Raw genomic sequence first — 22959 nt, forward strand, 5'->3', positions numbered from 1 at the left:
CAACTGGGGAGCTGTTGCTGTGGCTGCCCTCCCCGTCACTGGATGAGTCCCAAGGGCGTTGCCGCCCTTGCACTGGATGGGGGCAGGCTGTGCCTGATGGTCCGGGTCGATCCCTGCCTTGTGGCCGCACTGGCACCAGCTGGGGAGGGCTGAAACCGCTGCGATGGGTCAATCGCCATGTGGTCCTGCAAGGCACAATACAGCATGCATGGTTAGACATGCAGACAGAGCTGAGAGGGTGGTGGGAGGAGGTGGGGGAAGTTGGGTTGGAAGGAGGCGGGGAAGGGGATGGAAGGGGCGGAAGGGGGGATGAAATGGGGGAAGGTGGAATTGGAGGGGGGCAAGGAAGGGGAGGGGGGATGGGGGAAGGGGGGATGGAAAGGGGGAAGAGAAGTTGGGAGGAGGGAAGGGAGAATGGAAAGGGGTAGGGGAAGGGGCGGGGGTAGGGGGGATGGAAGGGGGGAGGGGGGATGGGAGGGCGGAAGGGGGAGTGGGAGGGGGCATGGAAGGGGGGAAGGGGAATGGGCGAAGGGGGGATGGAAGGAGGGAAGGGGGGATGGGAGGGGGAAGGAGGAATGGGAGGGGGCATGGAGGGGGGAAGGGGGATGGGGGAAAGGGGGATGGAAGGGGGGAAGGGTGGATGGGAGGGGGAAGGGGGAGTGGGAGGTGCATGGAAGGGGAAGGGGATGGGGATGGGGAAGGGGGGATGGAAGGGCGGAAGGGGGATGGGAGGGGGGAAGGAGGAATGGGAGGGGGCATGGAGGGGGGAAGGGGATGGGGAGGGGGAGATGGAAGGGGGAAGGGGGGATGGGAGGGGGAAGGGGGAATGGGAGGGGGCATGGAAGGGGGAAGGGGAATGGAAATGGGGGGGAAGGGGTTGGAAAGGGGGGAAGAGGGGATGGAATGGGGGAAGGGAGGTGGGTGGAAGGGGGATGGAAGAGGGGAAGGGGGGGCAGGCAGGAGGTTCTTACTTGGTGCGCCCCCGATCTCAGCATCGGCAACCCCCGGTCCTCAGGTCTGCCTGTGAGATCCAGTGCCCTCTGTTCATGCATGGTGAGTGGACACAATTCAGGTGGACCCTCTCCGGTCTTGGCACGCTCCCGGTTGTGATGGGCACGCTTGTCGTGGGGGGGGCGGTGTGGGCACAAAAAGATCAGCTGTGTTAGGCGAACATATACTTGTAGCCTAGCGGTTGGGCGTATGTTGGCATAGGTTCACAGGACATCCTGCCAATGCATCCTGCCAACAGCTGGGCTTGTACCTCCATCCAGACAGAGGGGGGCGGTGCCACATGGGGGGTAGGGGGCTTGGTGCCATGGGCACAATGGGGGGTACTCACCCTGGCTGCCCTGACTAGGTCATTGAGCTTCTTGAGGCACTGGCTGCCTGTCCTGTGTCATGACAATGTCACTTCAAGAAATGTTTGGCTGCTCATGTTACTGCAGTGATGTCAGAGTGTGGGTGGAGCTGAGCTCTGGCTCTGCTTTTTAGCTTCACTTTGAGAAAAGCTTGGGTTTGTCTGTGTTTTTTTGGTTTCGTTTCAGTGGGATGTTCACTGTATGTTTTAAAAAGGTTAACTTGAGTTCATAGAATAAACATTGTTTTGCTTAAAAAAATACTTTTCGATTTCTGCTGTACCACACCTGTAGAGTGGGCCGTGTTCTCCCCATACCACAATCTACTAAAAGTTGTGGGTGAGGTGAACTCCATGATACACTTTGGGATTGCCTAAACCCTGGCCCATGACACCTGGGTGTAATTCCTACGGCGCCGACAGCTTCTCCCACCTCCCTCCACAGGCGCCGGGTGGTATTGGCTGCGGCCCTGCGGCCATGCCCGGTGTACAGGGCCTCCCTCTTTTGCTCCATGGCATCCAGGAGCATTTCCATGTCACGGTCCTGGAACCTCGGTGCTGCCTGGCGGGTGGCCATCTTCCCATGTTGGCCGGTGTGTGCAGGTGGCGTCTATTTCAGATCGATATGGCGTCAATTACGCCACGCGCGTCTGTGACGCCGTTCCGGGCAACCGTCGCGCATCCATTGCGCTTCCGTCACGCCCGTGCTGGCCCCTGCCGTGGCGCAGAATATGTGCACTTTTGATCAGGTCGACGCCGGTTTTGACGCCGGCTTCAGCACTTGGCTGTGATATCGGAGAATCCCGGCCATGTTTTTTCAGCTACCCAGCTAGGCTTCAGTTTAATACTACATGAAATTATGGTGGCAACTGCCTTACAAATAAACAACAGGCGGCAAATCACAATTGGCTGACTAAATTAATATGTTCTGCACATTCAAAATACAAGCAATACAGGTACTGCTGTGTTTTATATACCCGATAATAAAGGGACTGCTGTATGTTATATACTAGATAATACTGAGTCTGCAATGTGTTATATACAGGATAATACAGGGTGTGCAGTGTGTTATATACAGGATAATACAGGGTGTGCAGTGTGTTATATACAGGATAATACAGGGTGCACAGTGTGTTATATACAGGATAATACAGGGTGTGCAGTGTGTTATATACAGGATAATACAGGGTGTGCTGTGTGTTATATACAGGATAATACAGGGTGTGCAGTGTGTTATATACAGGATAATACAGGGTGTGCAGTGTGTTATATACAGGATAATACAGGGTGTGCAGTGTGTTATATACAGGATAATACAGGGTGTGCTGTGTGTTATATACAGGATAATACAGGGTGTGCTGTGAGTTATATACAGGATAATACAGGGTGTGCAGTGTGTTATATACAGGATAATACAGGTATGCAGTGTGTTATATACAGGATAATACAGGGCGTGCAGTGTGTTATATACAGGATAATACAGGGTGTGCAGTGTGTTATATACAGGATAATAAAGGGTCTGCAGTGTGTTATATACAGGATAATACAGGGTGTGCAGTGTGTTATATACAGGATAATACAGGGTGTGCTGTGTGATATATACAGGATAATACAGGATGCACAGTGTGTTATATACAGGATAATACAGGGTGTGCAGTGTGTTATGTACAGGATAATACAGGGTGTGCAGTGTGTTATATACAGGATAATACAGGATGTGCTGTGTGTTATATACAGGATAATACAGGATGTGCTGTGTGTTATATACAGGATAATACAGGGTGTGCAGTGTGTTATATACAGGATAATACAGGGTGTGCAGTGTGTTATATACAGGATAATACAGGGTGTGCAGTGTGTTATATACAGGATAATACAGGGTGTGCAGTGTGTTATATACAGGATAATACAGGGTGTGCAGAGTGTTATATACAGGATAATACAGGGTGGGCAGTGTGTTATATACAGGATAATACAGGGTGTGCAGTGTGTTATATACAGGATAATACAGGGTGTGCAGAGTGTTATATACAGGATAATACAGGGTGTGCAGTGTGTTATATACAGGATAATACAGGGTGTGCAGAGTGTTATATACAGGATAATACAGGGTGGGCAGTGTGTTATATACAGGATAATACAGGGTGTGCAGTGTGTTATATACAGGATAATACAGGGTGGGCAGTGTGTTATATACAGGATAATACAGGGTGTGCAGTGTGTTATATACAGGATGATACAGGGTGTGCAGTGTGTTATATACAGGATAATACAGGGTGTGCAGTGTGTTATATACAGGATAATACAGGGTGTGCAGTGTGTTATATACAGGATAATACAGGGTGTGCAGTGGGTTATATACAGGATAATACAGGGTGTGCTGTGTGATATATACAGGATAATACAGGGTGTGCAGTGTGTTATATACAGGATAATACAGGGTGTGCAGTGTGTTATATACAGGATAATACAGGGTGTGCAGTGTGTTATATACAGGATAATACAGGGTGTGCTGTGAGTTATATACAGGATAATACAGGGTGTGCAGTGTGTTATATACAGGATAATACAGGGTATGCAGTGTGTTATATACAGGATAATACAGGGTGTGCAGTGTGTTATATACAGGATAATACAGGGTGTGCAGTGTGTTATATACAGGATAATACAGGGTGTGCAGTGTGTTATATACAGGATAATACAGGGTGTGCAGTGTGTTATATACAGGATAATACAGGGTGTGCAGTGTGTTATATACAGGATAATACAGGGTGTGCAGTGTGTTATATACAGGATAATACAGGGTGTGCAGTGTGTTATATACAGGATAATACAGGGTGTGCAGTGTGTTATATACAGGATAATACAGGGTGTGCAGTGTGTTATATACAGGATAATACAGGGTGTGTAGTGTGTTATATACAGGATAATACAGGTGTGCAGTGTGTTATATACAGGATAATACAGGGTGTGCAGTGTGTTATATACAGGATAATACAGGGTATGCAGTGTGTTATATACAGGATAATACAGGGTGTGCAGTGTGTTATATACAGGATAATACAGGGTGTGCAGTGTGTTATATACAGGATAATACAGGGTGTGCAGTGTGTTATATACAGGATAATACAGGTATGCAGTGTGTTATATACAGGATAATACAGGGTGTGCAGTGTGTTATATACAGGATAATACAGGGTGTGCAGTGTGTTATATACAGGATAATACAGGGTGTGCAGTGTGTTATATACAGGATAATACAGGGTGTGCAGTGTGTTATATACAGGATAATACAGGGTGTGCTGTGTGATATATACAGGATAATACAGGGTGTGCTGTGTGTTATATACAGGATAATACAGGGTGTGCAATGTGTTATATACAGGATAATACAGGGTGCACAGTGTGTTATATACAGGATAATACAGGGTGTGCAGTGTGTTATATACAGGATAATACAGGGTGTGCAGTGTGTTATATACAGGATAATACAGGGTGTGCAGTGTGTTATATACAGGATAATACAGGGTGTGCTGTGTGTTATATACAGGATAATACAGGGTGTGCTGTGTGTTATATACATGATAATACAGGGTGTGCAGTGTGTTATATACAGGATAATACAGGGTGTGCAGTGTGTTATATACAGGATAATACAGGGTGTGCAGTGTGTTATATACAGGATAATACAGGGTGTGCAGTGTGTTATATACAGGATAATACAGGATGCACAGTGAGTTATATACAGGATAATACAGGATGTGCAGTGTGTTATATACAGGATAATACAGGGTGTGCAGTATGTTATATACAGGATAATACAGGGCGTGCAGTGTGTTATATACAGGATAATACAGGGTGCGCAGTGCGTTATATACAGGATAATACAGGGTGTGCAGTGTGTTATATACAGGATAATACAGGGTGTGCAGTGTGTTATATACAGGATAATACAGGGTGTGCAGTGTGTTATATACAGGATAATACAGGGTGTGCAGTGTGTTATATACAGGATAATACAGGGTGCGCAGTGTGTTATATACAGGATAATACAGGGTGTGCTGTGTGTTATATACAGGATAATACAGGGTGTGCAGTGTGTTATATACAGGATAATACAGGGTGTGCAGTATGTTATATACAGGATAATACAGGGTGTGCTGCGTGTTATATACAGGATAATACAGGGTGTGCAGTGTGTTATATACAGGATAATACAGGGTGTGCAGTGTGTTATATACAGGATAATACAGGGTGTGCAGTGTGTTATATACAGGATAATACAGGGTGTGCAGTATGTTATATACAGGATAATACAGGGTGTGCTGTGTGTTATATACAGGATAATACAGGGTATGCAGTGTGTTATGTACAGGATAATACAGGGTGTGCAGTGTGTTATATACAGGATAATACAGGGTGTGCTGTGTGATATATACAGGATAATACAGGGTGTGCTGTGTGTTATATACAGGATAACACAGGGTGTGCAGTGTGTTATATACAGGATAATACAGGGTGTGCTGTGTGATATATACAGGATAATACAGGGTGTGCTGTGTGTTATATACAGGATAATACAGGGTGTGCAGTGTGTTATATACTAGATAATACAGGTATGCAGTGTGTTATATACAGGATAATACAGGGTGCGCAGTGTGTTATATACAGGATAATACAGAAACTGTAGTGTGTTATATACAGGATAATACAGAAACTGTACTGTGTTATATACAGGACAATACAGAAACTGTAGTGTGTTATATACAGGACAATACAGAAACTGTAGTGTGTTATATACAGGACAATACAGAAACTGTAGTGTTTTATATACAGGACAATACAGAAACTGTAGTGTGTTATATACAGGACAATACAGAAACTGTAGTGTGTTATATACAGGACAATACAGAAACTGTAGTGTGTTATATACAGGACAATACAGAAACTGTAGTGTGTTATATACAGGACAATACAGAAACTGTAGTGTGTTATATACAGGACAATACTCTTAGTAAAATCAATTCTCTTAGTAAACAAATGAGAAAGGCATGTTTTCCCTTTCCCCCTCTGAATCTTCAGAAGACTCAATGAACAGGAGGCCTAGATAGACTGAACGTGGAGAGGATGTTTCCACTAGTAGAAGAAACTAGAACCCGAGGGCACAATCTCAGACTGAACCGATGATCCTTCAAAACAGAGATGAGGAGGAATTTCATCAGCCACAAGGTGGTGAATCTGTGGAACTCTTTGCCACAGAAGTGGAGGCCAAATCACTGAGTGGCTTTGAGACAGAGATAGATTGGTTCTTGATCAATAAGGGGATCAGGGGTTATGGGAGAAGACAGGAGAATGGGGGTGAGAAACACATCAGCCATGCTTGATTGACGGAGCAGAGCAGGCTCGAGGGGCCGAATGGCCTAATTCTGCACCTATGTCTTATGTTCTATGATCTTAGGAATGTGCTTCAGTGAATGTAAAGCAACACAAATTGCTTGATAAACTGTTCACTTTTAAATGCCTATTCTTGTTTCTCGGTTTTGTTCCGCAAAATTGAAATATGTTCTTCCCCAGATAGCAAAGGTGGTTCGGTATCAGGGCAAAACTTTGTTGTCCATTTCTTTCTCAGATTTTGGGCATTGCTGGGACTTAGCATTACTTGGCCATTTCTTGGTACCTTGAGAATGTGGGTCGCGATCTCCCTGAATGGGACCAGAGTCCGAGTGCATATAGCCATGTGAGGATCGCTCCGAACGCCGGGAAACACCACACTATTGAACTCCTATTCAGGTAGATAGTGGGGGATACCCCAATAAGGCCGCTCTTATTCCTGTTTTCTGCACTGAGGAGCTCCACTCGCCGGAACTCGTAAGTGCAGAAGCAGATCGAGACGCCATTTTTAAATGGTTTACTGATCTGCCGACCTCCCGATGCAACACCCGAACTCCCCCAAAACCCCAACTCACTTATAAGGGGTCCTCAGCCCCCCCGCCCCTGCAATCCCCCGCATACGCGCAAGGAAGCCCCGGGCCAGATCCACAGCGTGGGGAAAATGTGGGTAGTCATAGTGTGAAAGATTTAGAGGGAGCAGAATTCTTGAAATGTGTCCCAGGAGAACGTTTTAAGTCAGTATGTCAAAGGTCCTACAAAAGAGGGGGTTGTCCTGGATTTAATTTTAGGTAACAAAGCTGTGGTGATGTGCATCGCTGTAAATACACAAGAGGTTAATGTAGACTAGCTAGACACTAGAGGGAGCACCAGAGACATCACACACACTCAACCAATAGATCAGTTAAATAGGACACGACCAATGGGCACTCACGATACACACAGAGGTGACACGACCACAGGAGGGCATTACACCAACTCATATATAAAGGACACCACACACATGATCTGCCTCTTTCCAGTGGAGACAGTCAGTGAGTAGAGACACAGGATTGATTTGATATCACTCCCACCACGTGGATTGTAGCAGTCTGGTAAGTCAGCTTGAGTAGTTATAGTAGGATTAACAGTAGTGTCGAACCCAAGTTACAGAAGTGTATATAGTTTAATAAACGTGTCAAAGTTATCTCCACGTCTGATCCTTCCTTTGTCGAGTGCAGCACAAGGAAGCCGCTTATACTACACCTAGAGTGTAACAAGACAAAAGCCAGGCAAATAGATGAAGTGGGTAGCAGTTCGCAGACTGTGATCACAACTCCATTAGATTCAAAATTGTAATGGAAAAGGATGGGCCTGAAATCAACTAAGTGCTGATGGCAACACAGAATTTGTTGGCTCTCGTGACAGCAAAACTGGCACTGCACCTGGACCAATTCTGCTACTGTTAAGGGGCCAGGAATGGCAGCATGTGGAACACAATCAATTCAAAAGAAAAACAGTGCCGGACTCGCCAGTTCCACAATTGACACTCAGGATGCTGACACGCTGCAGCCGCATAACACAGTTCACTCCTCACTGACGCCAGGCGTGGTGCCAGTCTTGCTGTCATGAAAGTTCACTCCTCACACACACCATCCCAGCTAAAAAGATGGCAGCAAGGAGAGTGGCATCTCGATCACCGACACCGAGCTGGAGACCCTCCTGGTCACAGGCTGCCAGCCGCTGCCATTCATTATGCCTGGGTGCAGGTGGCAGAGGCAGTCAGCGCTGTGGGCAAAGTAGTCCTGACCGGCCAGCTGTGCTGGAAGAAACTGAACGACCTCCTCAGGGCAGCCAGGGTGAGTAGGCAGCACTGTGCCCCTGGCACTAACCCCCGTCCACTCATCCATAACCCTACCCCACCCCAATCTGGAGGGCGGCCAAACCCTCATCCTGCCCCACATTCCGGTACCCATACCAGCCGCCATGGCTGGGTGCCCTGGCCACTGAGGCCATCAGCTGCTCATTGTCTAGCACAGTTGTTTTCTGTCCCCTCCCCCAGATGGCCACGTATAACCACCGGGAGCAGGAGAAGACTGAAGGAGGCCGCCGGACCTGCCCCTCACTGTGGCTGAGCAGACGGCCCTTGAACTAGTCGGTGGCCCAGATGAAGGGAGGTCGCCAAGGTGGAGCTTGGCTGCAGGCGAGAAAGTGAGACCCCGCTTAGTTGTGCTTCCCCATGGCAGGTGTGTCCACATCACCCTAACACCACCCTCGCCCCAACACCATCCTCACCCCCACATCACCCTCACCCCCACATCACCCTCACCCCCACATCACCCTCACCCCACATCACCCTCACCCCACATCACCTCACCCCCACATCACCCTCACCCCCACACCAGCCTCACCCAACACCATCCTCATCCCCACATCACACCTCACCCCCACATCACCCTCCCCCTACATCACCCTCACCTCACACACCTCACCCCCACATCACCCTCACCCCCACATCCCTCTCCCCACACCACCCTCACCCCCACATCACCCGCACCCCCACATCCCCTCACCCCCACACCACCCTCACCCCCACATCACCCTCACCCCCACATCACCCTCACCCCCACATCACCCTCACCCCCACATCACCCTCACCCCAACACCATCCTCATCCCCACATCACCCTCACCCCCACATCACCCTCACCCCCACACCACCCTCACCCCCACACCACCCTCACCCCAACACCATCCTCACCCCCACATCACCCTCACCCCAACACCACCCTCACCCCCACATCACCCTCACCCCAACACCACCCTCACCCCCACATCACCCTCACCCCCACACCACCCTCACCCCCACATCACCCTCACCCCCACATCACCCTCACCCACACATCACCCTCACCCCCACATCACCCTCACCCCAACACCATCCTCATCCCCACATCACCCTCACCCCCACACCACTCTCACCCCCACACCACCCTCACCCCAACACCACCCTCACCCCAACACCACCCTCACCCCCACACCACCCTCACCCCCACACCAGCCTCACCCCCACGCCACCCTCACCCCCACATCACCCTCACCCCCATACCAGCCTCACCCCCACATCACCCTCACCCCCACACCACCCTCACCCCAACACCATCCTCACCCCCACATCACCCTCACCCCAACACCACCCTCACCCCCACATCACCCTCACCCCAACACCACCCTCACCCCCACATCACCCTCACCCCCACACCACCCTCACCCCCACATCACCCTCACCCCCACACCACCCTCACCCCCACATCACCCTCACCCCCACATCACCCTCACCCCCACATCACCCTCACCCCCACATCACCCTCACCCCAACACCATCCTCATCCCCACATCACCCTCACCCCCACATCACCCTCACCCCCACACCACCCTCACCCCCACACCACCCTCACCCCAACACCATCCTCACCCCCACATCACCCTCACCCCAACACCACCCTCACCCCCACATCACCCTCACCCCAACACCACCCTCACCCCCACATCACCCTCACCCCCACACCACCCTCACCCCCACATCACCCTCACCCCCACATCACCCTCACCCACACATCACCCTCACCCCCACATCACCCTCACCCCAACACCATCCTCATCCCCACATCACCCTCACCCCCACATCACCCTCACCCCCACATCACCCTCACCCCAACACCATCCTCATCCCCACATCACCCTCACCCCCACATCATCCTCATCCCCACACCACCCTCATCCCCACACCACCCTCATCCCCACATCACCCTCATCCCCACATCACCCTCACCCCCACTTCACCCTCACCCCCACATCACCCTCACCCCCACACCAGCCTCACCCCTACACCATCCCCACCCCACATCACCCTCACCCCCACGTCACCCTCACCCCCACGTCACCCTCACCCCCACACCAGCCTCACCCCAACACCATCCTCACCCCCACATCACCCTCATCCCCACACCACCCTCAGCCCCACGGTACCCTCACCCCCATATCATCCTCACCCTACACCACCCCATCCTCTCATCCTACACCACCCACACGCCCTCCTCCACTCCCTCCTAGCCCACGGTCTAATCATGCGTCTTGTCTTGTTTCTTACAGGACCTGCTGGAGATGGGGAGGGTTCATCTGGTGCCCTCTGCCCCCCAGCCAATGCCAAAGCCAGAGTCCCCCCATGAGCCGAGCAGTGACGGGGAAAGCAGCTTGGACACCAGCCCTCCGCCCGAGACCCAGGAGACCCCGGAGCTCAGGTAGACGATGACAGTGATTTTCCTTCACAGCTGTCTACAATGCCCTCCAGCCTCTCAGAGACATTCACCTCAGGTGGACACGTTTTTGAAGAGGCCCCTGGGACACTATCTGGTGCTCATCACACTCGGACAGCAAGTGGAGACAGGAACACCCGAGGGGGTAGGAGATCGGAGGGCAGGCTGGCCCCAGGGACTAGCTGCCGTCCAGACGGGTCGCGGGCCTCTGGAAAAAAACAATCCCATCTATAGTACAGATGCAGCCGCAGGGGCAGGGACTACATGAGGGGTTGTCGGCGAGTTTCCAGTACCTGCAGGTGCAGTTGGAGGAGTCCAACCACGTGCAGGAGCAGGAGGTGGTACCCACCATGCGTGCCACCCAGGCCAGCAACGCACCGGTGACCTTCATGGTATAGGCATTGGGGGAGACGGTTTCAGCTATGGATCAGCATGTCTGAGATACCCTCAATTACGACACAGGAGAGAAGATTGGTAATTCAAAGGCTTTAATCATCAGAGAACTGAACAGCTGCCGAGAAGTGTGCTCACCACGTGCTGCCGCGTGAGTCTCATCTTATATACCGTTTCCTGGGGGCGGTGCCAGAGTGGCTATGTCCCAGAGCCAGCTGGAAATAGCAGGAGTGCTCTTGAGCGTGGCCCAGTCACAGCAGGCCATGGCTGGGAACATCTGCGGCATTACCAAGGTGCTGGCCGACGTGGCGCATACACAGAGGGAGGTGGCCCAGTCCCAGAGGGAGATGGAGCAGCCACTGGCTGATGTGACACAGACTCAGAAGGTGGTAGCACAGTCACAGCGCAATGTGGCGCAGTCCCAGACGGCGATGGTCCACTCCCTGTGCTTCATGGACGCCAGCATTCAGACTCTGGTCAAGTCCAGAACGGGCCTTCCAGGACTGGCTATGTGTCAGGTTGGGGGTGGAGGGGTGTTTCGCCTCAGGACATAGCTCCGCTCGCACCCCCATCCCATGGAGTATCCGGGCGCCATTGGGTACTCCGAGGGAAGAGGAGCTGCTGGGCCAGTGGTCGGTTACTCCCTGGTACATCGGTGGGTAGGGGGAAGAACGGGAAGGCACGAGGCCACCCTGGACACCTGAGCAGCAGCCGGGCCCATCCAGGCCAGATCGCCCCGGAAGGCGCCCAACAAAAGGGACAGGTCGCAGACAGGAATCACAGCAGGCCAGCTCCACGCCTGCTGTACCATCTGGGGAACCACCTAGACGTAGCTTTAGGGCCCCTGCTGCCAGGAGGTTAGACACCATTTATGCTGGCACAGGTGCAGGACACAGTTTAGCTTCAGAGGCGAGGGCACAGATCTATATATATTCATTCATATTAAACACCTGTTACCACCATTACAACCTGCCTCGGTGCTCTGTCTGATGGGTGTGAGAGGTACGCTGGTCTGAGCTGGGCGAAGGGGGTGTGGGGGTGGGGAGGATCCTTTGGATTGCCTGGGCTCTACAGCCCTCTGACCATCGCCACCACCACCACCCCAGGAATTTGATGGGACCGTATGATGGAATGGCCAGTTCGCATGCAGGGATCACCTAGGTGGATGGTGGAAAGTGCTACTGTGGGCAGGAATCAGACATCGTCATACAATGTGGAGAACCAGAGCTCATCGCAGAGTGGGTTGTCAATGTCCTACATCCCATGGACCAGACCCGCTGTTACTGCCAACCCAGGTCCTCCAGCTTATAGTGCAGCCAGTATGTATCACAGAGGGAGTTGCAGGTGGGAGGTGGCTGGTGAAGGGGTGTGAGAGGGTGTTGGAGTGGGATGCTGTCCAACTCCCACCCCCACACCCCCTGCTAGGGGCGATCAGTGTCTCCCAAGCGTGTTGGCGTACACGTCCTGTAGCCACCCGTGGGCCTGGGCTCCTTGTCCTGCCAAACATCGCCACCCTCTGCATCCTCCTCGTCGGACGAGGCCTAGTGTTCATCCTCCTCCCCCAGCACATCGCCCCTCTGCTGCACGATGTTGTGGTGGATGCAGCAGGCTGCCACGATGCAGGAGATCCTCCCATCCAGAGTGGTCCAGGCACCTGAACCGCATCTTCAGGAGGCCGAAGCATCGTACGATCTCGCTCCTGGTCACATGGGCATCATTGTAGTGGGTCTCTGCATTGGTCTGTGGTCTCCAAACAGATGTCATCAGCCACAACCGCAGTGGATAACCCCTGTCACCCAGGAGACTGCCCCTCAGCTGGGCGGCATCTCAAACATGTCAGGAATCATCGAGTGTGCCAGGCTGAAGGCGTCGTGCACACTGCCCGGCTATCGGGCACAGAGGTGAATGATGTGTAGTTGATGGTCACATATCAGCAGCACGTTCATCGAGTGGAACCCCTTTCGGTTACCCGTCGATCACCCACTGGACATGGGGCATCCCGGTGATGGCAGCGAACCCCGCTGCCCGGGCATCCTGGTGGGCTCACTCTACATTGAAGTGGATGTATTGACCTACCTGGGCATGCAGGGCACGGATGCACCTGTGCACCGAGGTCTGTGAGATCCCAGACAGGTTCCCACTCGGGCCGAGAAGGACCCGTAGCGTAAATGTTCAGGGTGACTGTCACATTGACTGCCACTGGGCGCGGGTGTATTCCCCAATACCCCCGCAGTGCCAGATGTGCTATCATGTGTTAGATATGTCGCACAGTCTCTCCGCTCAGCTGGAGTCTTCAACGGCATGCCCGGTCCGACAGGTCCCCGAATGACAGGCATTGCCGGTACACACGAGGCTCCTTGGTACCTCCTCTTCCTCGGCCTGTTGGCCAGCTGGCTCTCCAACCTGGGCAGGTTCGTGTGATGGACTGGGCTGTGTTCATGACTGCAGTTTCTTACAATATAGGGCCGAGCAGATGCCATACTGGCTGTGATGCAGCCAGATAGGGCGCTTTCTGTGGTGCATCTGTAAAAGTTGGTGAGAGTGTTGCACGTTTTGCTATGGGTGTAAAACGCGTTTATTGGAGTGTATTAACTTGCCTCTGTTAAAGGCCGTGTGCTTAACACTACTAGGCTCTGTATATGTAATTTTCAGCTCAGGAGTCGCCAGATACCGTATAGACACCTCACAAATATTCCAAGGTCAGGTTCAAAGTAATAAAACGATACACCGATTAGTAAGTTCCAAACGATCAATATTTATTATACAATTATAATAAATACGCAAGCACACACTAAGGGACTAAGCTATGACTAAACTAAGCAATCAGAATACTTAACTAAACAGGAACAGGCAAGGTCAGGGAGCGAGGCCTTCGTCCCGGTCTTGGTCTGCAACCTTCAGAAAGCGTGCTGGTCACTGGGGGTCTAGCGGGCTTGGTTCGCGTAGCGAGCGTCGTATTGGCACTTACGGTTCGGCGGCTGGTGCTCAACGGCTGGAGTCAGGATACAGGATGGAGTTCTTGGTCAAAGCCGGAGCACGAAAACAACAGACAGGACCATGTGTGGGGGTCTACTTTTATAGGGGTCCCCAATGTCCTTGCCTTTTCCTGGGCGGGCTTTACCTTCAGGTATCGATTGGATCGCTTCCAATCGATATCTTTTGAATTCCTCCAATGTGAGGGTCTTTCTCGATGGTGGGGGCGGTTTCTATAGTGGATACTTCTGGTGCCGCTCTGTCTGGACATCCACTTAAAGTATCTTATTCAAACCCAAATGTTGCCATTGTGTGTGCCTAGATCTGGACTGCCTCATTAGTATGTAAAACGTTCTGCCATTATCACCTTTGGTTTGAGATCTTCCACCTGGCCAGAAACTAGTTTTGCTGCTTGCAAAATGCTAATGAGTTTTGCAGGCTGCAGCCTTGGCTAAACTGCGTTTTCCCTGCAGTCTTAGCGATTCTCCATTTTGTTTAGTTCAGTGTCCATCTTAGGTGGCTACAGTGGCTACAAGAGTAAATGTGGACATGTTGAATATTCTTAGTTTCCTGAGTATAGGTGCTGTTGTGCTTTCTTGGTCGTAGCGTTGACATGGGTGGACCAGGACAGATTTTTGGTGATGTGCACACCTAAGGATTTGAAGCTGTCAACCATCTCCACCTCGGCTCTGTTGATGCAGACAGAGGTGTGTATAATACTTTGCTTCCTGAAGTCAATGACCAGCTCCTTAATTTTGCTGATATTGAGGGAGAGATTGCTGTTGTTACACCATGCCACTAGGTTCTCTATCTCCCCCACTGTATTCTGACTCATCATTGTTCGAGATCCAACCCACTATGGTCGTGTTGTCAGCAAACTTGTAAATTGGAGCCAAATCTTTCTACGTAGTTGTGTGTGTACAGGGAGTATAGTTGGGGGCTAAGTACGCAGCCTTGTGGGGCCCGTTATTGATGACTATCATGGAGGAGGTGTTGTTGTTTATCCTTACTGATTGTGGTCAATGGGTCAGAAAGTCAAGGATCCAGTTTCAGAGTGAGGAGCCAAATAATAGGTTTTGGTGCTTTGATATGAGCTTGGCTGGGATTATGGTGTTGAAGGCAGAGCTGTAGTCAATAACTAGGAGATTGAAGTAGGAGTCCTTGTTGTTGAGATGCACCAGGAATGAGTGTAGGGCCAGGAAGATGCCGTCTGCTGTGGACCGGTTGCGGTGATATGTGATTTGCAGTGGATCTGGGCCCTCTGGGGATATGTAGATGATGTGTCTCATGACCAACCTCTCAAATTATTTCATAATGATCAATGTCAAGGCCACCAGACGGCAGTCATTGAGGCACATTGCCAGGTTCTTCTTTGGCACTGGTATGATGGTGGTCTTCTTGAAACAGATGGAAGCCTCAGAATGGAGCAGGGAGAGGTTGAAGATGTCCGCGAAGACATCCGCCAGTTGGTCCACGCAGGATCTGAGTGCATGACCAGGGACTTGTCAGGACCCGTTGCCTTCCGAGGGTTCAATTGTCACCCATTTCTTAAAGGTACTCTCACATGACAAATTGCAAGACGATGATCTGACTTTGGAAGCTGTGTGGAAGGTATAGGTGTGAAGCGAGGCTGTTGAGCAGTTGACAACAGTTTGATGGTCTCCTGCTTGAACCGAGTATAGAATGCATTGAGTACATCAGGGAGGGGTGTGCTACTGCCAGAGATTCTACTCTGCTTTGCTTGGTAGCCTGTTATGTTGAATAAGCCTTGCCATAACCGATGAGAGTCCTTGATGTTAGTCTGTGACTCTAGCTTGGTCCGATATTGTCTTTTGGCATCCCTGATGACTTTACGAGGGTTGTACATGTATTTCTTGTGAAATCAGGGTCACCTGTCTTGAACACCTCAGTCCTGGCCTTCAGTAGGGAGTGAATCTTCCAGTTAAACCATGGTTTCCAGTTTGAGAGCTTTCATACTACCTTGTTTGGCACGCAGTCCTCTACACACTTGCTGATGAAGTCTGTGATGGTGGTGGCATACTTGTTTAGGTTGGCCGCTAAATTCCTGAAGATAGACCAGTCCACTGACTCCAAGAAGTCACGTAGGAGCTCTTCTGTTGCCTTGGACAAGCACTGCACAACCTTCTTAACCGGATTCTCCCTCTTAAGTTTCGGTTTGTATGCAGCAAGAAGGAGCACCAACTTATGGTCCGATTTTCTGAAGTGTGTTCGGGGGATGGATCAATAGGCACCCTTGATATTTGTTTAGCAGTGGTCGAGAATATTGGCACCCTGGTGGAACAGGAGATGTGTTGGTGAAATTTTGGCAGTACACTCGTGAGGTTGGCCTGGTTGAAGTTCCCGGCCACGATGAACAAGGCCTCCGGTTATTCTGTTGCACTGTTATTTATAGTGGTCTACAATTCATCAAGCGCATACTTCACTTGCACCTGGGGTAGGATGTAGATCACTGTAATAATGGCAGAAGTGAACTCCTGTGGAAGATAATATGGGCGGCACTTCACAGCCAGACATTCTAGGTCTTGGGAGCAGTAGTTTGCCAGGCTCGCCACATCCGAGCATCAGGAAGAGTTGATGAGGAGGCAAACCCCTCCACCCTTCACTTCCCGAGTATTCTTCCTGAATCTTCCTGAGTATTTATCCCTTTATTGGTTCTAGGTTTTTTCCTGGGTTTTGTGGCTTCTCATAGAGTTGAAATATCTTCAAAGAATTCTCGTAGATTTGTCAAACATGATTTCCCTTCCATAAATCCATGCTGATTTTGTCTTATTATACCACTGCTTTCCAAATGCTGTGCTATGAACCTTGATAATGGATTCTAGCATCTTCCCTACTACTGACGTTAGGCTCACTGGTCTATAGATCCCTGTTTTCTCTCTATCTCGCTTGTTGAACAACAGGATATATAAACTAACGTCTGTAGGAACCATTCTAGAGTCCAAAGATTTTTCAAAAATACTATTTTGGATCTACTATTTCTCGGGCAGCACGGTGGCACAGTGGATAGCACTGCTTCCTCACAGGGCGAAAGACACAGGTTCAATTCCAACCTTGGGTTACTGTCTGTATGGAGTTTGTATGTTCTCCCTGTGTCAGCGTTGGTGTCCTCCGGGGTGCTCCAGTTTCTTCCCACGGTGCAAAGATGTGCAGGTTAGGTGGATTGACCATGTTAAATTGCATCTTAGTATCCCAAAGATTAGGTGGCGCTATTGGGTTACGTGGATAGGGTGGGGACGTGGGCCTTTCAGAGGGCCGGTGTAGATGCGATGGGCTGAATGGCCTCCTTCTGCACTGTAGTGATTCTTTGATTCTGTGACTTCCTTAAATTCTCAGGGATGAAGATTATCAGGCCCTGAAGATTTATCTGCCTGCAATCCCATTAATTTCCCCAAATCATTTCTTTACTAATGCTAATTTCCTTCAGCAGCTCATGGAAACCTGCTTTACTCAGAAGTTCTGGTACATTATTCATGTCTTTCTTTCTGAAGACAGAAGAAAAATACGAATTTAGTTCCCCAGCCATTACTTTGTTCCCTGTTAGGACTTTCCCTGTTTCTGACTGTTTTAATTCTTATCGATCTTTTTCTCTTTACATACCTATAGAAATGTTTACAGTCAGTTTTTATGTTCCCGCTAGCTTACTTTAATATTGTATTTTCGAAACATAAAACAGATCATCTGCCTCCAATGACACCCTATGCTCTCTATATCCCCTTACAATGTCCTTCTACTCTCGACTCCCAGAGCACAATAGCCAAAGGGTTATAGTCAGTGCAAACAGCAGCAGGAACAGTGGACATCCCTACCTCTTGCCCCTATGCAGCCTAAAATATCTCAAATTCATTGTGTTTGTCCACACGCTTGCCATGGGAACAGCATGCAGCAAACGCACTCATGAAATGAACATTGGCCCAAGCCCAAATCGCCCCAGGATCTCAAACAAGTACCTCCATTCTACCCGGTCAAAAGCCTTCTCTGCGTCCTTTGATATAATAACTTCTGGCGCTTTACCCCTCGACGGAGTCATTACCACATTCAGCAGTCTCTGATGTTGCTCGATAACAGCCACACCTTAACAAAACTTGTCTTATCCTTAGAGACCACCTCTGGCACACATCCCTCCACTGCCTCGCCAACACTTTAGCCAGCATCTTCACATCTGTATTCAGCAGGGACATGGGCCTATACAAACCACACTCCGCTGGATCCTTATCCTTCTTTGGGATCAAAGTGATCGATGCCTGCGCCACAGGCCCTCCCCTTGTGCCAGCGAGTTATTCTAAATTCCCAGAAGATGGGGCACCAATTCTGCTGAAACTTTCTAAAATTCTACCGGAAAGCCATCCGGCCCCGGTACATTCCCCGCTTGCATCAACCCAATGCATTCCATTATCGCCTTCAATCCCAATAGCGCCTCCTGTCCCTTCCCTCACTCCACCTCCGGGAATACCAACCCATCTAAAAAATGCCCCATCTCTGCGTCTTCCCCCCGGGGCTCAGATCTATACAGCCCCCGATAGAAGGCCTCAAATGTCTCATTAATTTTCTCTGGCGTTGTCACCAACCTTCTTCCCCCATCCCACATCTCAACTGACTGGCTAGCAGTCAACTATCCCTCTCATCATACTCATAAAACACTCCCTTTGAGGGGCAAAGCTGACCCACCGCCTTCCCTGTCATCATTAGGTCAAACTCCCCCTTTAGTTTCTTCTGTTCCACTAACAACCCCATTGTCAGGCCCACTGGGTACTCCTAATGCTGGATCCATTCTTACGTAGTGTTCACACCTGTCATGATAATAGGGTGATTGTGGTAATGGACTCCAATATCAGACACAATACAATACACTCTGTATTTTATGAGTTAGACCATAAGATCATAAGACATTGAAGCAGAATTAGACCATTCGGCCCATCGAGTCTGCTCCGCCATTCAATCATGGTTGATATTTTTCTCATCCCCATTTTCCTGCCTGCTCTGCAAAACCCCTGATCCCCTTCTCAATCAAGAATCTATCTATCTCTGTCTTAAAGGCACTCAGTGATTTGGCCTCCACAGCTTTCTGCGGCAAATAGTTCCCCAGATTCACCACCCTCTGGCTAAAGAAATTCCTCCTCATCTTAGTCTAAGGCTGTGGCCTCGGGATTCTAGTTTTTCCTCGCAGTAGAAACATTCTCTCCATGTCTATTCTATCCAGGTCTCTCAATATCCTGCAAGTTTCATTAAAATCCCCACTCATCCTTCTAAACTCCAATGACTACAAACCCAGAGTCCTCAACCGCTCCTCATATGGCAAGCTCTTCATTCCAGGGATCATTTTTGTGAATGAGGGCTTAAGTGGGCCGGTGTAGACTTGATGGGCCGAATTGCCTCCTTCTGTACTGTATGTTCTATGTTCTATCTCCTCTGGACCCTTTCCAAGGCCAGCACATCCTTCATTAGATACGGGGCCAAAAACTGCTCACAATACTTCAAATACTTCAAATGAGGTCTGACCAGAGCCTTCATCCCTGCTCCTGTATTCTAGCCATCTCGACATGAATGCTAACATCAATTTGCCTTCCTAACTGCCAACTGAACCTGCACGTTAACCTGACCTGGGGGCCGAAGGTCAGAGAGCACATATTAGAGATGGTTGGAACAAGGCTGAAGATGCTTGCATTTGTGTGTTCACGTTATGAAAATGTACAGTCTCCCATCTTTCTTCATGCAGCAGGGAAGAAGGTCGAGATGTTCATAACACATTCACACTTGAAAGTGATGAGAAACAAATTAACTTAAAAGAAATAATGGGAAAAAATTGAAGCTTATTGCAGCCCAAAGCAATACATCACTTATGAAAGATATGAATATTTTATGTGCGCGCATTGATTTGATTTGATTTATTTGATTTATTGTCGCACGTGTTGTTAAATAACAGTGAAAAGTATTTTTCTGTGGCTAAGGGAACGTACACACGACGTACATAGTAGACAAAAAGAATAATCAACAGAGAACATTGACAAATGGTACATCGACAAACAGTGATTTGTTACAGTGCGGAACAAACAAAAAAAACAAAGAACAAAGAAACGTATAGCACAGGAACAGGCCCTACAATCCTTTAAGCCTGTGCCGACCATGATGTCCGTCTAAACTAAAATCTTCTGCACTTCCGGGGTCCATATCCCTCTACTCCCATCCTATTCATGCATTTGTCAAGATGCCCCTTAAACGTCACTATCGTCCCTGCTTCCACAACCTCCTCCGGCAGCGTGCAAGTGTAGCCTAACTAAGGTTCTATATAGCTGCAACATGACTTGCCAATTTTTATACTGAATGCCCCGGCTAATGAAGGCCAGCATGCCATATGCCTTCTTGACCACCTTCACCACCTGTGTTGCCCCTTTCAGTGACCTGTGGACCAGTACACCTAGATCTCTCTGACTGTCAATACTCTTGAGGGTTCGACCATTCACTGTATATTCCCTACCTGCATTAGACCTTCCAAAATGCATTACCTCACATTTGTCCTGATTAAACTCCATCTGCCATCTCTCCACCCAAGTCTCCAAACTATCTAAATCCTGCTGTATCCTCTGACAGGCCTCATCGCTATCCGCAATTCCACCAACCTTTGTGTCGTCTGCAAACTTACTAATCAGACCAGTTACATTTTCCTCCAAATCATTTATATATACTACAAACAGCAAAGGTCCCAGCACTGATCCCTGCGGAACACCACTAGTCACAGCCCTCCAATCAGAAAAGCACCCCTCCATTGCTACTCTCTGCCTTCTGTGACCTAGCCAGTTCTGTATCCATCTTTCCAGCTCACCCCTGATCCCGTGTGACTTCACCTTTTGGACCAGTCTACCATGAGGGACCTTGTCAAAGGCCTTACTGAAGTCCATACAGACAACATCCACTGCCCTACCTGCATCAGTGATCTTTGTGACCTCCTCGAAAAACTTATTTGGACTGTGGGAAGAAACCAGAGCACCCGGAAGAAACCCACGCACACACGGGAAGAACGTGCAGACTCCACACAGACAGTGACCCAAGCCGGAAATCGAACCTGGGACCCTGGAGCTGTGAAGCAATCGTGCTAACCACTACGCTACCGTGCTGCCTACTGATGCAAAGTATTCATTTAGTACCTCGCCCATTTCCTCTGGCTCTACACATAGATTCCCTCACCTGTCTTTCAGTGGGCCAATTCTTTCCCTGGCTACCCTCTCGCTTTTTATGTAAAAAGCCTTGGGATTTTCCTTAACCCTATTTGCCAATGGCTTTTCGTGACCCCTTTTAGCCCTCCTGACTACGTTCCTGCTTAAGTTCCTTCCTACTTTCCTTATATTTCACACAGGCTTCGTCTGTTCCCAGCCTTCTAGCCCTGACAAATGCCTCCTTTTTCTTTTTGACGAAGCCTACAATATCTCTCGTTATCCAAGGTTCCCAAAATTTGCCGTATTTATCCTTCTTCCGCACAGGAACCTGCCGGTCCTGAATTCCTTTCAACTGACATTTGAAAGCCTCCCACATGTCAGATGTTGATTTACCCTCAAACATCCGCCCCCAACAAGGGGCCAAGCAAAGCAAATATATGAGCAAGAGCAGCATAGGGCATCGTGAATAGTGTTCTTATTCTTACAGGGAACAGATCAGTCCGAGGGGGAAACGTTGAGGAGTCTTGCAGCTGTGGTGAAGAAGCTGTTCCTATGTCTGGATGTGCTGATCTTCAGACTTCTGTATCTTCTGCCTGATGGAAGGGTCTGGATGAAGGCAATGCCTGGGTGGGAGGGGTCTTTGATAATGCTGTCTGCCTTCCTGAGGCAGCGGGAGGTGTAGACAGAATCAATGTGAGGGTGGAAAGCTTGTTTGATGCGTTGAGCTGAGTTCACCACACTCTGCGGTTTCTTGCGATCTTGGATCGAGCAGTTGCCATACTAAGCTGTGATGCAGCCGGATAAGATGCTCTCTATGGCGCATCTGTAGAAGTTTGTGAGAGTCGATGCAGACATGCCGAATTTCTTTAGCTTCCGTCGGAAGTAGAGACGTTGTTGGGCTTTCTTGACTGTTGCATCAATGTGAGTGGACCAGGGCAGACTGTTGGTGAAGGTGACCCCAGGAACTTAAGGCTATCGACCATCTCCACTTCAGAGCCATTGATGTCGATGGGGAGGGGGGGGGGGGGGGGGGGGGGGGTAGTGTCGTGCTGCGCTTCCTGAAGTCGATGATCAGTTCCTTGGTCTTTCCGACATTTAGAGAGAGGTTGTTTTCGATACATCATGCAGCCAAGTGATTTATCTCCCTTCTGTAGTCTGATTCGTCATTGTTTGAAATACGACCCACCACAGTCGTATCATCTGCAAACTTCTAGTTTAAATTGGAGTTGAATCTCACCACACAGTCGTGTGTGTATAGGGAGTACAGTAGAAGACTGAACACACATCGTTGCGAGGCCCCGATGTTGAGGACTATTGTGGAGGAGGTGTTGTTGCCTATCCTGACAGATTGCGGTCTGTTGATGAGGAAGTCAAGTATCCCAGCTGCA

The sequence above is a fragment of the Scyliorhinus canicula genome, chromosome 9 (genome assembly GCF_902713615.1).
Source record: "Scyliorhinus canicula chromosome 9, sScyCan1.1, whole genome shotgun sequence".
In the NCBI taxonomy this organism is placed as follows: domain Eukaryota; kingdom Metazoa; phylum Chordata; class Chondrichthyes; order Carcharhiniformes; family Scyliorhinidae; genus Scyliorhinus; species Scyliorhinus canicula.